Here is a 15,948-nt window from a genome sequence, read left to right as displayed (position 1 = left end):
CCTACCTGTACTCAAGGTAGCTTAGAAAGATTTCCTTCTCTCATGTTTTCAGGAATTCATAGTAAATATGGTCACAATGAATGAACACCTACATCAAACCCATGATTGACTGTTCCTATAATTTTAGTTAATATAGCATATGAGTCAATCTTGGCTCTTTTTATCTCTTCAATCCCATATTCTAACCAATAACCAATCCTGCCACCTTACTTTCATGATCTAGCCAGGATCAGCCACCTCTCACCACCTCCTTACCTGCTTGGTCCACTTGCCTACTGAACCTAAATTGTTACCTTTACCCCATTACCAGCCTCCCAGCTTCAGTTCCCCAACAGTCTGTTCTCAACACCAGAGTCAGCATGATCTTTAAAAGCATAAATTAGGTCAGTTCACTTCTTAGTTCAAATACTTCCTATGACCTTTCAGATACTCAGAGTAAACATCAAAGTTCCTACAGTGACGGACCATTCTCCTTCTTGCTGGAGCCCTGTTGCTCCACTGAGCTCGTCTTTTGATGCTCAGCCCCTTTCTGGGCTGTAGGCACACTGTCCTTGGGGTGCTCTCTCCCCCCAGAGACATTGAAGATGCTCCCCCCTCACCTGGGCCTCTCCTGACATCTCATCACCTGCCTGCTCCCTCTCAACATCCACTCAGTGAAGACCCCACAATACTTTATTTAGAGCTGAACCCTTGACACTACATATCCCTGTTTCCTTTATATTGCCTTCTAACATACTCTGTATGTATTTACTTATTTACTTCATTATCTTTCTCTCTCAACTAAAAATGAAGGAATTTTTGACTGTTTGTTTAACTACCAAATTTCCCAATGCCTTAAAGAGGCATAGGCACATTGTAGGGTATCAGTAAATATCTGATGAATGAATGAAAAATCCAACATATTTACACTTTAGTTTTAGAATCATTTACCTAGATATAATCTCAAAAGTGAATCTTAGCTCTGGGTCACCTCTAGTTAACAAAACTTAACTCGAAATAATTAATTAAAATTGGTTCTAATTAATTCTGGCAATCTCTGTAGAGCTTGCTACACTAATCAGTTGAGAGTGGAAAAGAAAACCAGAAATCTGTCTCTCTCATTCAAAAATAAAATCATATTTATTAGGAACACTTTTCTGGCTGCCAAAGCTTAGCTTGACCTGGAGTTCATGAACATCTGTCTCCTTCATTCAGTGCTTTCCAATTCATTAAAAAACAAAAAGAAAACAAAAGAAATTGAGTGAGTGTTTGCTGTTTGCTTTTTTGCATGACAAAGGAAAAAAAGGATCCTTAAGATTTGTTTGTTTTTTTTTAATATTGTAAGCACATCCATATATGCTTTCTTGAGTATCTAGGACAGCTAGAACAAGGGGTTTGTGCTCTGACTTAATCCTGGAGAAGGATAAGTCAGAAGTTGGGACATAGGGAATGATGCCAGGAACTGCTTCTCTCTCTAACTCATAGGATCGACTAAGCACAAGTGATTTCTCAAAACACATAACTGGGAACCATATTCCCATTATGAATCTGTTTATAAGCCTGAGCAGGCAAATGAATGTGATCTCTGGTATAAATTTCTTATTAAAAACACAAGTGAGGGAGCTTCCCTGGTGGCGCAAGTGGTTGAGAGTCCGCCTGCCGATGCAGGGACACGGGTTCGTGCCCCGGTCCGGGAGGATCCCACATGCCGTGGAGCGGCTGGGCCCTTGAGCCATGGCCGCTGAGCCTGCACGTCCGTAGCCTGTGCTTCACAACGGGAGAGGCCACAGCAGTGAGAGGCCGACGTACTGCAAAAAACAAAACAAAACAAAACAAAAAAACACAAAAACACAAGTGAGGGACTTCCCCAGTGGTCCAGTGGTTAAGGCTCCATGCTTCCACTACAGGGGGCATGGGTTCCATCCCTGTCCCGTGAACTATGATCCCACGTGCCACACGGCAAGCCCCCTGCCCCCCCAAAAAAAAACACAGCACACACAAGTGAGAGATAGAAAAGTGGTTGTACAAAAAGCCAAGACACCCAAAGGGTAAGTAATTAGCCCTTCTTATGGATTTGTGGATATTTACATAACCGCACAGTTTATGGGATGGATGGATGGATGGATGGATAGATGGATGGATGGATGGATAGATAGACAGATAGACAGACAAAGACAATCTTACTTCTTTAGACACATAAGTACATTTTCAAGTTTTGTGCATAATTAACATGAGAAATAGTGCTAAGAGTGTACTATATACGAAAAATAGGATTATTATTTGAATAAATTTTCTAACTCAACCAGAAGCAATATAATATAATTACAATACACTTGAAATGAAATGGTAAAGCGGGAACATTTTAATTGGCAAAGCTATCATGTTGGACTTGTGTGATTAATCTTTTAGAGGAATGGCAAACAGATTTTTAATGAGTTTTAAATGTAAGGCTAAGATTGATGGATAGTCCACACTTTACCAAGACTGAGGAGTGAGGAGTATGCAAATACAGAGAAGGGAGGGCACCCATGCAGAGTCCACATGGGACAGAGGCAGTTTCTGGGTAGTTAACTTGGTTGTCCTTTTGCTTGCTTCTTTACACTGTGGTGGTTTATTTGCTGTAAACCAAAGTTAAGAAACACATAGATTGGAATGGTAGCAGCTCATTTCTTTGTTGAATCTGTAATTATTTTTAAAAAACACTCCATAATATAAAAGTCAGTTACTTTCCAAGACCCCATTAATGGAATTTATTTCCCATTTATATTTCTAACTTCACTTTTTATTTGAATTCCTTTGCTTCAGTTTTCATGTTGACATTTTTTCTCATTGTAACCTATTTCAGTATCCAGCTTATCATTCTGAAGAATTTCTTCCATAAATGCACTTATAATATCCTAAGACTGAAGCCTGTGGTCACAAATGGTGAACAGTGTCCACTGCCACACCAGGAAGTGGGCGGTGAAGAACAGGGAAGCCAGAAGAGGCCAAGGCCAGGACTCAGGTTGAGAGGAGAAGTTTTGCAGATATCAATGCTTTGTAATAGATCAAATCCAGATTGAATGCCAGGGATCCAGGCTGTGCCTGAAGTGGAAAGGCAGGTTACCTGAGTCCTCTGCCTGACAAGTCATTAAAAACGAGGCATGAATAGCCTGGACTTTAAAACTAGAACTGTGATCTCTCTAGTCCTCAGCTCTTTGCTCTTAGCCAGGAATTATGCCCTCTGTTTGGTCCAAGTGGCCACAACTTGCAGAAGTGTGTTTAGATATCTTTGGATTATAATGAGGAGAGTGGCGTTCATTTGTCAGCAAGGTCAAATTTCAGTGACCCTCTGTGGACGCCTTGAAATCATCCACTATGGTCTGAATCTGTTCCCCCAAAATTCATATGTTGAAATCCTAACCCCCAAATGTGGTGGTATTAGGAGGTGGGGCCTTTGGGAGCCACTTAGGTCATGAGGATGGAGCCCACAGGAATGGGATTAGTGTCTTATAATAGAGACCCCAGAGAGCTCCCTCATCCCTTCTGCCATATGAGGACACAATGAGAAATCTTTGACCAGAGGAGGTTCTTCACCCGACCATGCTGGCACCTTGATCTCAGACTTCCAGCCTCCAGAGCTGTGAGCAATAAATCTCTGTTGTTTATAGGCCACACTCTGTGGGGTATTTTTGTTAGAGCGGCCCAAATGGACAAAGACACCACCATGGTCTGGTCACTCACCTGGTTACCTCCTGCCCTTGTTTTCCTCTGTCACCTTTTGTTAATTCAACCCAGACCCCAGGACTCAACATACCTGGGTATCAAATAACAGTGTAACACACTGATAGTAACATCACTCTATTCTTCTGTAAATGTTTAAGCTTCACCAGGAATTTCTGTGGATGCTATGTAGCATCTCTCAGAAGCAATGACTCAGTCCTTATTTCTTTCTAATCTAAAATTATTTCTCGGAAGGTAGTTTCCCCAAGCCTTGAGTGCAAACATTTGAATTTTTAAAAATGTCACTCTAGCTTTTGGATCTTCCATCTGCAGTGGCACCGCCGCCAATGTGCAGATTTTCGTGAAGACCCTGACGGGGAAGACCATCACTCTCGTGGTCGAACCCTTGGATGCAATAGAAAATGTAATGTCCAAGATCCAGGACAAGGAAGGAATTCCTTCCTTGACCAGCAAAGACTGATCTTTGCAGGCAAGCAACTGGAAGATGGGCGTATTTTGTCTGACTAAGATATTCAGAAGGAGTCCACTCTACATCTTGTGTTGAGACTTCATGGTGGTGCTAAGAAAAGGAAGAAGATGTCTTACACCACTCCCAAGAAGAACAAGCATAAGAGAAAGAAGGTTAAGCTGGCTGTCCTGAAATACTATAAGGGGGATGAGAATGGCAAAATCAGTCACCTTCTTCAGGAGTGCCCTTCAAGTGAATGTGGTGCTGGAGTTTTTCTGGCCAGCCACTTGGACAGACATTGTGGCAAATGTTGTCTGACCTATTGTTTCAACAAACCAGAAGACAAGTAATTGTATATTGGTTAATAAAAGACATTAACTAATGAAATAAAAATCACTCTATTGCCTACTCATTTATGAGGCGTGTTGGCTCAACTACACAAAAATCCATTCCAGCTTTGAAATTCAAGGATTTTATAATACTAGTTCATTGGAGCCAGAACATGCTCAAGATGAGTTAGGTCATCCACATTGAAGGGCAGGGGAACAGACTCCACATTGATCTTGACCCCTTGTCTCTGGGCTTAATCCATCCCTGAGAAAAGCCAGTCACAGAATTCTTGAAGCTAGATTAGCAGAGACATTCTTAGTTCTAATAGCTGAGAGGTTTGTGAGCAATCTCTGACTCTAAGTCTTAGTGGGTCTACTCCCACCTGGCCTGTTTCTCATTCCTTTGGCTTATTTTTACATTTAGTCTCAGGTTCTTATAAAAGGACTGGGTTTGGCCTGACATGGGGACTGTTGTGCCTTCTGCACTCTGTTTGCATATTTAGCCATGTGCAGGTAAGATTTGAAAATGCTTCACTTATTTATTCACACAGTTGATCCAATGAATTTTTATTTAGTGGCACTTTTATTCCACAGATTTCCAGGGTTGAGATTCAGCAGTAAACCAAACAAGCAAAGTTTCTGCCTTCATGAAGTTCACACCTAGTGAGGGGAGAAAGAAGATTGAAGAACCATAAAGAACAATGAAGCAGAACAAGGGGGAAAAGAGTGAAGGGAGTGGTGCTATGGTGAAATGATGCTTGAGCAGACAACCCTACAGGAGGAAGAGAGGGAGGAAGCTGTGTCCCAGGGTAAAGTACTAGGAGTAGCAAGTGCAAAGGCCCTGAGGTATTTACAGGAGACCAGCATGGCTGGAATGAGGCCAGATTTAGGAACAGATAGAGAAATGCAGCAGGGCCACTTTTGGGGGTAGAACATTAATCAATTAATGAGGATGGCATAGTAGAGAGCAGTAGAAAGGTACATTTCGGGTTCTCATGCACACATTTCTCAATATGAAAATATGAGTGAAATCTAGTGTCTCAACTTTTAAGCTCTTCTGATGTAAGTTCAATTCAGAAATTGGCTGGGCAGGACCTCCCTGGTGGCACAGTGGTTAAGAATCCACCTGCCAGTGCAGGTGACACAAGTTCGATCCCTGGTCCGGGAAGATCCCACATGCTGCAGAGCAACTAAGCCCGTGTGCCACAACTACTGAGCCTGTGCTCTAGAGCCTGCGAGCCACAACTACTGAGCCCACGCACCGCAGCTACTGAAGCCCATGCACCTAGAGCCCGTGCTCTGCAACAAGAGAAGCCACCACAATGAGAAACCCACGCACCACAACGAAGCGTAGCCCCCGCTCACCTCAACTAGTGGAAGCCCATGTGCAGCAACGAAGACTCAACACAGCCCAAAATAAATACATTTATTAAAAAAGAAGAAATTGGCTGGGCAATTATGGAAACAGATGACAAATATTAGACATAAATTTATTCTCTGCATTTTTCCACTGAATTTCTTCCTTAGGTCATCCGTTTTCTATTCCTTCTTAGATGATTGTTTTCTGAGACAGCCCTATGCTGAGTGAGATGGGAAGCTTTTAGCAGGCTATTAGTGAGGAATACCAGAGTCTCACCTATGTTGGACGCACCCTCTGACTATCATAGAATGAACTTTTGAGGGCAGAATGTACTGGAAGCAAGACCATTAAATCTTTTGTCAAAAGGGCATGAGAGCTCTATCCATTCCAGCTGGATGATCTTGTCAAAATGATGGGTTAATATTATTGTTTGAGAAAGGTTCAGCTTCATCAAAATTCAAAGTGTAAACTTTGCAACATTGCAACATCATTTGATCAGATTGCTTCAGTTATTAACCGTCATACCCTTTGTCGGTACACAGACCAGAAGGTTTGTGAGAGGTGAGGAGAAGAATGTAGAATCTGATTTCATCTGAAGGTACTTGCAACACGATATTGACCTAAATGTATATGTAAAATCATACATATTAAGCGCAAATACGATAGTGACTGAACACACTCTGGCAGGTGTACACGTGACTCCTTCCACATGGGTTAGAAATAATATTAGAATAGTTTTATCGTTATTGTCATTTGTTTTGAAGTTTTAAATGAAAGTATCTTTCAATATCTTTCTGAAAGTTCAAGGATTTATGGTCTGTGGAGAAGAGGTGCTTTCCTTGCCTGGTGGAGAAATAAAACAATTATCTGGAAACATTTTCCATTCTGAGATCAGATACCTCAGTTAGCAATGTGTGCTGATGAACTACGTGAAGGTCGGGCAGCTTTAAGTCCATCACTTTATTTGTTGTTTTTCTTCTTGGTTTTTAAAAAGTGCAAAAAAGATGTATATCATTCTTTTTCAATCTATTGTAGTTAATAAGACAAAGCAAAACCTTTCCATCGCCTACCGCCAAGTAGAACTTAAGGCGCAGTTTTCATATTTACGACACTACTTATTTTTCTAAATTGGCAAATTTAAGACTGTTTCCAGAGATAAGATTTCAGTGAAAATCTAGGACTCTGGTCCTCATATTTGGAAGACAGAGTTCTTTTTATCACCAACAGTGTTGTTGTACTCTAAATAGTTTAAGCTTTTTTAAAATTAATTTTTATTGGTGTATAGTTGATTTACAATGTTGTGTTAGTTTCAGGTGTACAGCAAAGTGAATCTGTTATACATATAAATATATCCACTCTTTTTTAGATTCTTGTCCCATATAGGTCATTACAGAGTATTGAGTAGCGTTCCTTGTGCTATACAAGTGGTCCTTATTAGTTATCTACTTCATATATAGTAGTGTGTGTATGTCAGTCCCAATCTCCCAGTTTATCCCCCCTCCCTTCCCCCTTGGTGACCATAAGTTTGTTTTCTGCATCTGTGACTCTATTTCTGTTTTGTAAATAAGTTCATTTGTACCATTTTTTTTAGATTCCACATATAAGCTATATCATATGATATTTGTTAAATAGTTTAAGCTTTTGAACTCTGTAAGCTGAGGAGTAAAATAACAATAATAAAAGCAAAACTTGTAATATCTCCTTTATCTGTATCAAGCCCTCTGCTAAGCACTTTCCATGCATTGTCTCATTTAACTTTTACCTTCTTTCTTTTTCCTTTGAGTCAGACCAGCACTATAATCTCTACTATACAGGTGAACAAAGTGAGATGGCAGAGTTCAGGGGGTTATCCCCTAGTATTTGCATGGAGAGCTAGTTTTTGGAATCAAGGAACCCAGTGTCTTTCTCTTATACATGTGAATCATTAAATCCAAACCATCTCTGCAAAAGTGAACTTCCTAGAACTGTGTACTCTGGTAACTTTTTCTAACATGGTCTTGTATCTTGTCCTTTATTTTTTCCACGGTAAAAATCTCACATCTGATCTCCTGGATTGGGGTGTAGATAAGATGAAAATAGAATAAATAAAAGTTAGGAACAGGAAGACCAGGCTGCAACACAGTTAAGCTTACTGGTTTACAACAGGAGTTCTAAGAAACTTCAATATGTGAATGTGCCTTAGGAGTCTACAAGGTACGAAGTCACATCAGGGAACAGCTATTACTGTGTTCCCCTTCTCCCAGACAGAGAAATAATGAACTGGAGAGGAAGATTTGCTTGCTCTCTGATTCACTTCCCAGTATTTTCACCCATTCTGCTCAGATACTGTTTTTCTTGAAGGGAATTTCACACTCACACATTCACCTGGAATTCCCCAGCCATTAGGCTTGTATGAAAATGTGCTTTAGGACGACACATCCCTGCCTATGTTTCCTGGGCTGACAGTGTTCCCAGTTTTCTCATGTTACTCAGAATCCAACAGCCTATCTGGACTTTGCTCCCATCCCTGTATCCGTAAACCCCATTATTTGTGCTTCTTTCCATGTACCTGTGTCTTCCATGCATCTATGTTGGTCTAGGAACCACTCTCTCAATGAAGTTAGCCAGCGGGTTTCCATTGTTCACAGATTCGCAGCCACAATTCTCAGGGATTTCCCTCAGTATACACATTGGTGAAGACTGGAGAGAAAGAGGGGGTCAAAGGTTGAAGGGCTTAAAAAGATGCTATTTATTCAGCACTAACTAAATGCCAGATTGTTTGGCTCTTTACATGTATTATTAACTCTTTTAATCTTATCAACTTTTTTATGACCATGACACTAAAACTTGCCCAGCTAGTAAACTGTAGAGCTGGAATAGGGTTGAAGTCCAGGGGTCAGATTCCAGAGCCCATGAAAGTAACACTGTGCTGTTTTGCCTCTCATCAGCTAACATGATTAAGTTTCTAGGGGGTTACAGTCAGAGAGATGGCAGTGGATTCCAGTGGGTGGCTGAACTGGTGGGAAGCAGATGTCTCAGCATTGGAGACAAGCAAGGAGCTGAAGGGCCGTGTTTTGGCATTTTGGAGTCACCCAAAACAATGACAAGAATCTGCTCTGAGGGAGGTTATGAAAGCATATCCTGGCATGAATTGAGAGGTGACTAAAATAGTCCTCATCTGGGGAATAATCAAGCATGACCCTTAGGAGCTGAAGACACATTTCCTCTTCTTTACCAATGATGAATCGATGAGTATTCCAATTTCTTAAGGAGATAAAGTGGAAAGAATGTCAACTGTGGAGTCATAAGTCCTGGTGCCACCACCAACTAGCTCTGTGACCTTGAACAAATGATGTCACCTCTTTTGATCTTAAAAATGTGGATAATACTATAAAGGGTGTCACATGAATTAACGTGATGACATGTCAATTGTCGTGCAAATAAAATGTGGTGAATTAATATTGCTTCTCCATGGTGGAGCTGATATATACAGCAATTCTGCTTCTAAAACATTTTATGTTTTGAGATTATCTGTACAAAGTAGCTCCTAGACCTTTACTCTGGATAATATTTTGGGAAAAATAATTTATGGTAAAATTTTTAATTAACAGAGCATATTGAATTCTGCCTTCCCAGGTATTAGGACGGAAATGTAGAAACGTGCAACTAAATGCATGAGCAGAATTTTCTCTACTCCCGTGTGATACAGCTCTCTGCTGGGTCACAGCACCTGTGTCTAGCCACTGATGTGAGACCATAGATCTGTGTATAACTTCCTGTTACTATAAATACAATATCAGGTAAAACTGGAGGGTTTCCCTAAAATGAGTCTCTATTCCATGCTCACCACGCCCTATTTTGCACAGCAAACATGCAGAGCAAGACTGTTTTTACAAGTGGGTAGAACCAACACAGTCTCTTAGATGCAGGGAGGAAAACCAAACAAAATCCTTCTTCCCCTGGGGCACATCAAGAAGTAGCAGAACCCATTAAAATCTATTGCCTAGATGATTGAATTAGATTATAAATGAATGGTGGTAATAAGTGTGCATTTGGCCAAGTGGATAAAGACAGAAATATAATTTGCAGTCTTGTGGGTGCTGTACTGTGTAAAGACTAATTCATAACAGTGGATAAAAGTTCCATTGTCTTTAATGTATTCATTTAGTAGCATTCATTCTCCTGGCATAGGAAAGGTTTCTTTTTTTTCCTAAATAAATAAATAGATTCCCATTGCCAATAGGGAAGATTTATGCTGACAGAATCTAATAGCCTAAGTCATCTTGTGTTGTTTCTCAAAGGCGCTTGAGCAAGCAGTCTTGGTTTGGATGGAAAGCAAAATGCTAAACTCCTATTATATATGATGACTTTAATTCTGAGCCAAACAAACCTTCCTTGATAAGCATTTGTTACCATTATTTAAAGTAAAAAAGTCATCTTTTCTCATGCCCTTACTTTCTCTCCTGTTAGAAATGTATGATCACTTCTTAAATGACAAAATGATTGATTTTTAAACCAACACATCCAAAACTGAAAGGCAAAGAGGAGGAAGGAGGAGGGAATGATTCCCACAGAACTTTCTAAGCGGTATCTGGAAGAGACTTTTAAAGGTCACATCTTGCCATTTAATTTGAAATTTCCAATGGATACTTGGAATTCTAAATCAAGAAATCTCACCATGAGACAGTTGGGGTGAGCCGCCTCTGTGTCACACATTGTTGTTCATACAAATATACGTGGTTTGGATAAATTATTTGCACTAACAGTAGGAGAATCATGGTCATAACGTGTATACCCTGCAGTAAAGTGACCTGGAAAAAATTAGAAGGGAGTCCAGAAAACAGTGTTATTATCCTACCTGGCAAAACCGACAGGGTTCTTTGCACCGTGCTTCACCTTGGAAGCAGGGAATATAATACTGAGTATCTCTTCCTTCTCTTCTGTATCAGAATAAAAGTACGTTTTAAAATCTACATCAATTCCATGTATCAGTCCTACACTTGGACTTTTTTACTACCAGTGTTTGCATAGTGTACAGAACCTGGTACCATGCATTCTTCCTAAGTCTACCGAAAAAAACAACAAAAGCCAGAAATTCATCCCTACCTTGTCCAGCTTAGACCTGGAAAACGTTAATTACTTCCATCTTCAATGTCATGATGCAAAAGGGGAGTTAAATTATTTGCCAGCATTCAGTTTCCTAATCCTCAGAAAATTTCTCTTATTTGTAAGAAAGAATCAAAAAAAGTACTCTTCTCAGAAAAACCACTTTCTATCATAGATACTCTATTATATCTTAAGGGTGAATAGCATAGAGAAATCACAAGATTCCTCTAAACAAAAATTATATTTGATTTGAATATAGATAAAATTGATTTAGAACCTAGGAAAAACAAAATAAATATCACGCTAATCACATTTGTTTTTCTTCTACCAGTTGTATTGAGATATAATTGACATACAGCACAGTACAAGTCTAAGGTGTCCAGCATAATGATTTAAATTAAATTCATCATGAAATGATTATCATGATAAATTCAGTGACCATCATCTCATAGGGAAATGAGATTAAAAAAATAGAAATAACATTTGTGTATGTGATGAGAACTCTTAGGGCTTGCTCTCTTAACAACTTCCGTGTATAACACACAACTGTGTTAATTATATTTATCATGTTGCACGTTACATCCCCAGTACTCGTTTATCTTATAACTGGAAGTTTGTAGCACCTTCTGACTGCCTTCATCCAGTTCCTCCTTCCTCAACCTCCGCCTCTGGTAACCACAAATCTGATCTCTTTCTGTGAGTTTGTGTGTATGGTTGTTCGTTTTTGAAGAATAATTGACCTACAGTGCTATGTTTGTTCCTGTTATACAACATAATGGTTTTTTTCTATACATTTCAAAATGATCACCAATGATCTTGATATGGCATCACAAAGATATTACTTAGTTATTGACTACATTCTACACACTGTGCATTTCATACCCAATGACTCATTTATTTTGCAGCTGGAAGTTTGTACCTCTTAATTACTACCCTCCCCCCTTCCTTCCTTCCTTCCTTCCTCTCTCTTTCTTTCTTTCCTTTCTTTCTCTCTTTCTTTTTTCTCTCTTTCTTTTTTATTATATTTTTATAAGTAGAGTCCTAATATAATCAAGGAAATGTTACAGAGAATACAGGACAACCCATATGGAGAGAATCAAATTAAATACTTTGCTATTTAATAGCTCACCCTGTGGCTCATTTTAAATATGTTAAAGCTTATAAAATGTTAATGTTGATAAGGTAAATTTTTATTAATAACAGTACTCCATAAGAGAATGAGTCTCAATTCTCCATAAATCAGTCCTGTTTATTATTTATTTATTTATTTATTTGGCTGTGTTGGATCTTAGTTGCGGCACACGGGACCTTTTGTTGCGGTGCATGGGCTTCTCTCTCTAGTTGTGGCGCCTGGGTTCCAAGAGTGTGGGCTCTGTAGTTTATGGCACGCGGCCTACTCTAGTTGAGGCACAAGAGCTCAGTAGTTGTGGTGTGTGGGTTTAGTTGCCCTGCAGCATGTGGGGTCCTAGTTCCCCGACCAGGGATCAAACCCGCGTCCTCTGCACTGGAAGGCAGATTCTTTACCACTGGACCACCAGGGAAGTCCCGGTCCTCTTTATTTTTAAAAAGTTACTTGTCATCAAATTTTAAATGACTTTCAAACACAGTAATATAAATTTAACAAAACAGAATGATCTTCAAAAGGAAGAGTACAAGTATGAATGGAAAGAATAAAAAGAGAATCATGTTATATCTTTACCTAATGAAAAATGAAATGCTTAAATTGCATAAATGCAATTTTGAATTTGTTTGTTTTTGTTTGTTTGTTTGTTTTTGTTGTTGCCGTACGCGAGCCTCTCACTGTTGTGGCTTCTCCCATTGCGGAGCACAGGCTCCGGACGCGCAGGCTCAGCGGCCATGGCTCACGGGCCCAGCCACTCCATGGCATGTGGGATCTTCCCGGACCGGGGCACGAACCCGTGTCCCCTGCATCAGCAGGCGGACTCTCAACCACTGCGCCACCAGGGAAGCCCTGGGAAGCCCTCATATCCTGTTCTTAATGGTTGTGCTCTGCCCCCTTCCTTCCTGTCTCACCTCCAACCTTCTTCAACTCTTATGTTAAGTATGGCTTTTCTATTAGCTGAGCTACAAAGCCTTTTTGGGGGGCGTCCAGGTTAAAAGCTTATATACTACTTCAAGACTGTGATTATTACCCCAAAGGTATATTTCTAATTCAGAAATGGATAGGTATCATAAGGATAAACCTAATCTGCATTACAAGAGACTCTGGTCCTAAAGTTAATATTTTTGTCCTTTTAAAAAAGTTTCTATAAGCCTCAGAAATTTTGCAACATTAAACTACTCCTTTGTATTAAAGACTGCTCCTATATTTCCTTCTTATGTCTACCCTATATGTTAACTTATAGCACTGAGAATAGTGTATTAAAAGAGACACTGGACATTTGAAATGGGAATAAGGAATTATTAGTATTATTAATAAAGAAAGAGCACTTACAAATAACAACAGAAAAATAACAAAAATTCTAGTGGAAAAGTGTGCAAAGGACATGACATAAAATTACCAAGAAAAAAGTAGCTATTTACAAGATAAATAAAAATGGAGTCAAGGTTTTAAAATATCAGAGAAACCAAAATTAAAAGAATTGTTAATGGGCTAATATTTGTGACCCCCTCCAAGATTCGTAGATTGAAATTCTAACCCCCAGTGTGATGGTTCGGAGTGTTAGATCATGAAAGAGGAGGCTTCATGAATGACACTACTGCCCTAATAAAAGGGACCCCAGAGAGCTCTCCAGCCCCATCTCTGCCATGTGAGGATATAAGAAAACAGCTCTGCAACCAGAAGAGAGTCTGCACCAGAAGTAGTTCATGCTGGCACCCTGATCTCTGGTTTCCAGCTTCTACAACTGTAAAAAATAAATTTATGTTGTTTATACGGCACCTAGTCTCTGATATTCTGTTTTAATAGTCCAAACACACTAAGACCAGAAGATATACTACTTTTACCTACAAAATTGAGAAATACATGTTCTGAAATACCCAGTGCTAGCTTGGATGCAGGATCCCCATAACGTTCATAAACTACAGGCAGGGAGAGAATATAGGTCTCAATTTTTTTAAGTGACAATATATTTGCCATCCTTAAAAATGATTACAAACACTGACTATTTAATTCAGTTTTCAGAAATCAATCCTAAGGGAATAGAAGAAAAAAAAAGAATATGCATAAAACTTTAGATATAATTTAATAAGAAAAATACAAAACTAACCCTCAATATAATGTGAATAGTTAAAAAAAAAATCACAGTGCATCCACTGGTTAGAGCATTATTAAGCCATTACTTTTTAATGAGGTGATACGGGGAAAAAATTAACAATAATATTGAGGGACAATATCACAGATGCCAATAATACACTCATAAAAAACAGCATACCTCTGGTTAAGTTGTATGTTAGTATAAATTTTATATTTCTCTCTCTTAGCTGTGGAATATGGTTAATTTTTATATTAAATATAAATTTACTATTTCTGGAACTTCAACAATAGCATATATTGACCTGATAAGCTGAAAAAAGGAGACAGTCTGGACACAATTCACTCTTTAATATTGGTAAATTATTGAACTCATTTTCTTGTTCAGAATTATGAACTTGAATAAAAGGCTATTTGGGAACATATTTTTAGGTTTGAAATCCATGTCTTGCAGGAGACTCATGTTTTGTCTTGAAGCTTTGATAGGATAAGGCCCTTTGAAGAAACCAGCTGTGAGCTGGGCATTAGTGGTGCAAAACTGGAGACGTGCTGGCTTCCCTCCCTGGTACTAACATGTTGGACCAATGGTTGTGATAATTGATAATACAGCTCTCTCCAGTGCTGTTAGTCATTCTTAGGAGCTTGAAGTTCTACCCACTGACACCATCACTGGAGACATGAATGTTCCATTGCAGAGTCCTAGAAATTGTTAGGATGACATGCAGAGTAACATCTTCTGTAGATTTTATAATAAAGTTTACCAGTAGCAGCTTTGACTGATCCAGATTTGACAAGTATGGTCGCCCAAGGGTAGAATCTTCTGAGCGAAATTTACAGTATATATTATAGACATGGAAGAAGTAACCCATTTTATAAAAATGATATGTAGTCAAGATCTGCAGAAGGCAAGGAGTGTGGGCATGAGATGTGTGGGTCAGTGGAGACAAACCATGTCTTTCCTAAGAGCTAAGTCTGAGAAGGGCTTTTCCATCACTCAGCTTATGCTAATTCTGTAAAAGGAAGGGCTCTTTCCAAATCTCTCAGAATAAAACTATAGCACATCATGCTTTCAGGCAACTGTAAACGTGGAGAATTCCTTGGACTAACATTATTTTCATTGGATCCAGCAAAAGCTATGTTATATTCAGTCAACATTTATTCAGTGTCTGTGTGCCAGACGGGGTAGATACTGGGGATAGAGCAGTGAATGAGATAGAAACTATTTTCATGCTCAAGGAAAGTATATTCTAGTGAATGATACAGATAGTAGGTGACTGAGCAATAAATAATTCCGTATTACACTGAGGGACATCTGAAAAATAATAATATCAGTTAGGATGCTTTCAGCTGCAGGTAACAGAGAAACCAACTAGCACAACCAATTAATTTAGTATCTCACTTCTCTCGAAGTGACAGTCAGGATTGGTTGTGACTCAGTGAAGTCATTAGGGACCAGAGAATTTCAGAATCTGCTTTTCTGTATACCATGTTGTCTATATCCTGTGAATGTACAACCTCTACCTCCATTTCATAGTCCTCAGTTGGCTCCTGGCCTCTATAAGGCCACCTGTTGTTTGTCCATGTTAGAGGGAAGAGACCAGCTTCTTGATGAATAGCTGATCTAAATCTTGTTGGCATCACAATGGCCAATAACAAAGTGGGTTTTGGCTGCAGTATTGTAGCTACATGTGCTCATTGTCAAAGCCTAAAGATGCTGAGTTTTCCATCCATTCACTATTCATTTGAAACAGTTGATCAATTAATTTGCCTTCAAATACAGGGACAATGAAATGCTAATGAGACAAAAGCT

At 39.3% G+C, this 15,948-nt stretch overlaps 1 protein-coding gene and 1 pseudogene across 3 annotated transcripts in view; both read left to right on the top strand.

Annotated features, from left to right (window-relative positions):
• Nucleotides 1-4,519, top strand: part of LOC308615620 (ubiquitin-ribosomal protein eS31 fusion protein-like) — a 42,308-nt pseudogene extending 37,789 nt beyond the window's left edge. The window contains exon 2 of the transcript in view: nucleotides 3,993-4,519. The product of the transcript in view is annotated as a ubiquitin-ribosomal protein eS31 fusion protein-like (transcript). The remainder of the gene's footprint in view (nucleotides 1-3,992) is intronic.
• CTNND2 (catenin delta 2) overlaps nucleotides 1-15,948 on the top strand; it is a gene marked incomplete at its 5' end in the record, with an annotated part of 962,722 nt that overhangs the window by 447,863 nt on the left and 498,911 nt on the right. The gene's annotated exons all lie outside the window — the stretch shown is intronic.

The sequence above is a fragment of the Mesoplodon bidens genome (assembly GCF_964165515.1).
Source record: "Mesoplodon bidens genome assembly, chromosome: 4".
Classification (NCBI taxonomy): Eukaryota; Metazoa; Chordata; class Mammalia; order Artiodactyla; family Ziphiidae; genus Mesoplodon; species Mesoplodon bidens.
This window is presented reverse-complemented; position numbering and strand designations above follow the sequence as displayed.